The following is a 5627-nucleotide window of genomic DNA, read 5'->3' as shown; positions in this document are numbered from 1 at the left end:
ATGGACCGCTAAACCTAGACAAATATTGAAAAAAATGAAGCTTGGAGAGGAGAAAGCTTAAGTAGTGTGGCTCGGGCATTCCATCGAACACCTTGTGTGCATAGGAGGTGAGCTAGAGCACCACCAAGCCCTCTCCCCCTCGGTCAGAAAAACAGAGCAGTATGCTCTGCTCTTACGCGAGGGGGTATATATAGGCACCTCATTGGTCCCGGTTGGTGGCTTGAGCCGGGACCAAAGGGGACTAAAGGGGAGCCTTTGGTCCCGGCTCAAGCCACCAACCGAGACCAATGATGGTGGACCAGAAACGAGGCCCATTGGTCACGGTTCGTTCCACCAACCAGAACCAAAAGGTCCAGACGAACCGGGACCAATGACCCACGTGGTCCGGCCGGCCCCCTGGGCTCATGAACCGGGTCCAATGCCTCCATTAGTCCCGGTTCTAGATGAACCGGGACCAATGACCCACGTGGCCCGGTCGACTCCCTGGGCTTACGAACCGGGTCCAATGCCTCCATTAATCCTGGTTCTGGACTGAATCAGGACTAATGAGCTGACCCGGCCTGGATCTTTGTCTCCTTTTCTACTAGTGCACGTACGTACGATCCTACCTAGAGTTTGTACGTGGAGGTGCAGCTGCGCCACGTCCAAGCTCTAGCTACGATCGTCATCAACCACCGGCAGCCGGCACCGGCTGCCGGACATCCAACTCTCCACTCCATCAAGGTCGTCGTGGAGAACAGCAACGCCCGGCCGGGTGGACCTCTCCTTGTCCCAGCTGATGTTCAACCTCGCCTTCGACGACACGGTGATGGTAAGCCTGGCCGCCGGCCCGTTCCACGTGCCGAGAGCGAGGAAGACCGCCATGCCGCTCGTGCCGAGGGGTTAAATTGTCTGATGGGAAAAATCTCCATTGTACATAAAAGACGTGTTTGCTACTAAATCATCCAGTTCAGTCGATTCTTGCAGAGAGGACGAACCAGTCCGTGAGGACGAGCCGGGAACAAGACGGAAACAGACCGGCGGACGCGAGTAAGAGGGCTGACGGTGCAAGTGCGATCGCCGGCATCGAAGAAGGGAGGTTCAGCGGGACGAACGGGGCGGCAAGGCGGTAGCCTGGTGGAGGTGGGGTTGCTGATCGCGGGTGGGAGTAAGAAGAAAAAGAAGGCGGGAGGAGCAGTCGACTGAATGAAACTGTAAAAAGTGCATGCATTGCATTTGCATATGGATATGAAAAGGTTTACTTGCGCTGGTGCCTACCGTTTTTCAAAACGAGGAGACAACACACATCCACCGACTCTGTTGTGAACAAGATCTGCAACAAAGAATCAAAACTAGACAGGTAGTACGAGGTTGGTTTCCATGGACCAGAAAATGTGCGAAACCGATTTACTCCAGCAACAGAAAGCACAGATATGCCTATAAACCCGTCTTTTCGAAAACTGAGTCCGAACCATCCTCAACAGCATAACAAGCACACAGATGCACTGCCAGCAATAACCATTGCGAAATAATAAACCCACGCTCCATCCATCACAACTATAGCTAACAGAAGATATTTTCAGTCAATGCTTGAGGATTACATGCACACCTTTTTATTTCTTTTGCTTAGTGCTTTAGACTGAATTACAACGCAAGATCACAACGTCCACATACACGGCATACATATTTTACATTCAGCTTGCAGTGCAAAAGTACTACCTCCGTTTCAAAATAAATGACCTAACTTTGTACTAATAACTGACACAGCGAAGTAACACAAGCATCTACTAGTGACGTATTAAGGACGGCACACAAAACCTACAATTGTAGTCAGTCGCTACAAAACAGAGCAACCGAGAGGAAATCCACCGTCATCGGCTCTTGTCATTTTCGACTGATTGACTGATTCTACCGGTTGGTAGCCTCCCTCATCTGCAACGGCTTCAGTTGGTGCAAGGGCCCAAGCTTAAGGTAATGAAGCTTCTATTCTCCAAAACAAGTCCACATTTAGGTGAGTTATGCGAGCACTGGAACAAGGATGCACTAATTCTGCATCCAGCAGAATGTAACCATGCACACATGATGTAATTGACTCAATAATAATTAAACTAACACACAATGGATAATCAAGGTACGTAGATGGGCGGCTGTCTCAATACTACTACTTTCTTTTATTTCGCGAGAAAGGAAAATAACCATTTACTGACCTGAGCAGATAAAGACGTCTTATAAAAGTGAACAGAGGGAGTAGCAATTTTTGTTCTGAAACATGCACACAACCTCACATGGAGAAGTAGCTTAACCATTACTACTAAAATCTCGATGGCATATATGATAACTGGTCTATAGGCATTACTTCCACATTGTCATGACAATATCCTTAGCCGCGTTCCATTCAGCCGGGAGGATTCTAGCTATTAGCTCCTTGAGAACAGATGGGCAGCTGGACTTGAGATGCTCATAACCTTCGCTTGCCATCATCGCCTCCAAATTGGACGGAGAAGCAAGGAACTGGAAGCAAGCTTCTTTGAGATCATGGAAAACATGCTGCTCCGCTAAAGCCAAGCTGGTTGCCACCATGTTGGCAGCAATGTTATTGCACAATTTTTCCTCACAGATCTGCCTCAGCCTGCCGATGTTGTACCTGTCAGCCGCCACGAGCAGATGGCCGGCCATCACCACATCAAGCACTGGAGGAACCGAGTCGGTGTAAATGAAATGGAGCAAGGACTTGAAAACATCAGCTTCCATGTCACAGATTTCCATATGACCAGAGGAACTCTCCTCCATGGCGCCGAGGAGCTCGGCCTTGAAGACTGACTACCAAGCAGCAAGGACACACCTGTGAGCAGAGAATCTCTGTGCACCGACTTGAAAGGTTAGGTCTGCTGCGTCCTGGTTCTTGAGTAGGTCGCCAAGATGCTGCTGCAGGTCGCTTGGAGGAACCCTTGCTTCTTCGCCATGGATCTCCTTCATGACGGTGACATCGCACCTGATGGTAAGACAATCATCTTTCAGATGCTCCGATCCCTCCAGATAAGGCTTCCTGATGTCAAAGCACCAGTGTGAATCGCCCCTTGAGAAGGTACGTACAGGGATGTTAGAGATGTATGGAGGCACCGGTTCTCCGTTCTCGTCAAGCACACTGACCGTGACTTTCGCCTTCGCATCTCCGGCAGATTCTAGAAGTACAGAAACACAGACGTAATCGGCATAATTCTTACCAAAGCCGTTTGGGTAATATCTCACGACCCAGTCGTGGCCGCCAACACCAAAAAAGAAGTAGAGGTCACGAATTCGTCGTTCTTGAGTAGCGCCTTGGCTCTGGAGTATCCATCTACCTTGAGCACACAAGACCTTTCGTCACATCCGGCTACAATGGCAGCAGAGATCTTGCAACGCTCTGCCATTCTGGAGGTGGGCTTGGCGTTGAAGATTTATATACTGCGTCTATCTATATCGATTACTCCTCGCCGCCGCCCAGTGGTCTCATTGGAAGCATGGCCGCTGGTGGCGCTAGGGCGGGAGGGGGTGCGGGGAAGAAGAATCCGGGGACGGTGATTGGAGGAGCGTGGAGCTCGACGGCGGGAGCTGGTGGCGCCGAGGGAGAAGCGGAGAGCTGCGGCGGGAGCGGAGGGGACCCGGGGGAGAGACGCGCGAGAAGGGGTGGCGGCGGAGACGAGAGGGGATTGGCACGTTTGGTTTTCTGCGGGTTGCCGTTTAGCAGCCACGGTGAGAAAAAGGATGGCCGAGATCGGCTTGGGGAGGAGATCGCACGGCCCAGACTGCAATCGCCCTGGGAAGGGATCATCGTATCTTTAGATTTTTTTTTAAACGAGGCAAAAGACTTGCCATTTTCATTGATTAAGAAGATAGTGAGAGTTGCCCGGTTAGTTGAGGAAAACCGGGCTAAAACCAATACAATTCAACCCACAGAACATGGGTACCACCGGCCAACCTGGCCACATGCCAACAGATGGCCACACGCGTGAACAACCGACAACTCCGACTTTGAAGACGAGCATCGCAAGGGAAATATGCAGGACGTGCGCTGACCACGCCCTCCGTAAATGACCACCGAGTGTCTGTCATCGTCACCACCTGGACTCGCTCCACCACAGCTCCGACTTAAAAAACAACTCAGTGACCAACAGAAGAGCAACCTTAGACACGCCGGGAAGATCTGACTACCGAAGCCCGAGCCGCGACCCAAGCTCCTCTCGACGTCATCATCGTTGCCAAACAAAAATCAGCGCCCCCGAAATGGCTGCCTCAGCCAACCACGCAGCGAAGATGCCGCCTCCCATGCAGCGAAGATGCCGCCATCCACTGGTCTCCAGGTTGTGGCCAGCTTCGAGACGATGCCCCCAAGCAGGAAGAAGACGTGAGGCGCCTTCATCGCCCGATCCCACGGATCTGAGGTTTCCCCCCGAAACCAAGGCCATGGGAAGAGGGGAGGAGCACCCCACAACAGCGACGCTTTCAAGAAAGAGCGCGATGCCCGCGGGCGTCGTCGTCGCCGGATCCGGAGAGGCCGGAAATAGAATTTCTCCCGGAGATGCTCAATCGCCACCCGCCCGAACCTGCACATCCAACAATCACCAACCTTCCTGCTGAGGCCGACCCCGAACTGGCCATGGGATCACACGACCCACCACATCCAGACGCACACCACCTCCTAGCCGAAGCCGCTGCCACCGAATCCGGGGCCGCATCCCCGGCACCCTCCACCAGCTGCCAGCCGCGTCGGGCTAGCAATCCAGCCAGATTTGCAGCACCAAGCCAGGAGGGGGCCGCCACCCCGCCCCATCCCGCAGCTGAGGTGCCAGGCCAAAGCCCAAGCACCCCGCAGCAGCCGCTGCACCGCAAGAGGGCGCCGCCGCACCGGCAGAAGATGCCGGCCGCCACGCCATCTGCCAGATCCACGAGCCAGGAGCCACCAAAACGCCGCCAACCGCTGGATCTACAACACCATGGTTCGCCGAAGGAACCACCACGATGCTGCCGGGCCGAGCACCACCATCTTGAGCGGACAGGCCACGCGAACAGCGCCAGATCCGCATCTAGCAGCGCCCACCCGCAGTTCCGCGACGCCAGGGAAAACGGCCGCCGCAAGAGAGCAGTCCCACCGCTGCCGGCACCGCACGGGCTTCGCCCGGCGGCGCACGCCGCCGCCGGCGGGGGAGGAGAGGGGAGGTGGTGCCTGCTGGCTGCTAGGGTTGGGGCGCCCCGGTGCCGCTCGGGGGCGACACGGGAGCGAGTTCTTTTCTTCACTATTGGAGTTCTTTAGTCAGAGAATTTGTAGCTCAAGCTCAAACTGAGTAATGTATCTTCAGATTCAGAAATAGATAGAACTGCATTTGGGAAGTTAAGATCCATTTATTTCACATCCAGCCAAACAAAAACACATCGTGTTAGATGTTCAAGTCTGTAAATTTTCTGCCATTTACCTTCAGAAGGACATGTCGTTGCATTGCAGCCCTATGCCATTGTGGTGGGAGGAGAGAGGAGCCATTATGGAGAGATGAAAAGTTATGTTTGAGCCCTATGCCATTATATCGACGATTTGAGTCATATTGACCGACATGAAAATTCACCGGTGTGCATAAAGACGCATTTGAGTCATATATATCAATTCAGAGAGGATG

At 53.2% G+C, this 5627-nt stretch overlaps 1 pseudogene; it reads right to left on the bottom strand.

Annotated features, from left to right (window-relative positions):
• Positions 1-2291: 2291 nt before the first annotated feature.
• On the bottom strand, positions 2292-3653 carry LOC123107999 (BTB/POZ and MATH domain-containing protein 2-like; annotated as a pseudogene).
• Positions 3654-5627: the final 1974 nt, after the last annotated feature.

The sequence above is a fragment of the Triticum aestivum genome, chromosome 5A (assembly GCF_018294505.1).
Source record: "Triticum aestivum cultivar Chinese Spring chromosome 5A, IWGSC CS RefSeq v2.1, whole genome shotgun sequence".
In the NCBI taxonomy this organism is placed as follows: domain Eukaryota; kingdom Viridiplantae; phylum Streptophyta; class Magnoliopsida; order Poales; family Poaceae; genus Triticum; species Triticum aestivum.
Note: the sequence above shows the minus strand (reverse complement) of the source record. Positions and strands in the feature narration are given on the sequence as shown.